This window comes from Lolium rigidum, chromosome 3, assembly GCF_022539505.1.
Source record: "Lolium rigidum isolate FL_2022 chromosome 3, APGP_CSIRO_Lrig_0.1, whole genome shotgun sequence".
Lineage (NCBI taxonomy): Eukaryota > Viridiplantae > Streptophyta > Magnoliopsida > Poales > Poaceae > Lolium > Lolium rigidum.
In genome coordinates, this window is record NC_061510.1 from 5,281,966 (window position 1) to 5,282,178 (window position 213).

The following is a 213-nucleotide window of genomic DNA, read 5'->3' on the forward strand; positions in this document are numbered from 1 at the left end:
GACCGGGTATAGGTCAGGTGGCACGCCTGCACTTCGCAACGCCGCGTGTGACCAGAAGAGCATTGCGGGCCGTCGCTCGGAGGGGTCTCAGCCAGCCGCAGCTCTAGGCTCCCCCCGGCTCTACAGTGTTGACAAGGCCGCTGCCCGCCGGTGGGTTTTGGCAGTCAACACCTGGACATCACACAATTTTGGAAACATGAACTAAAATCATTT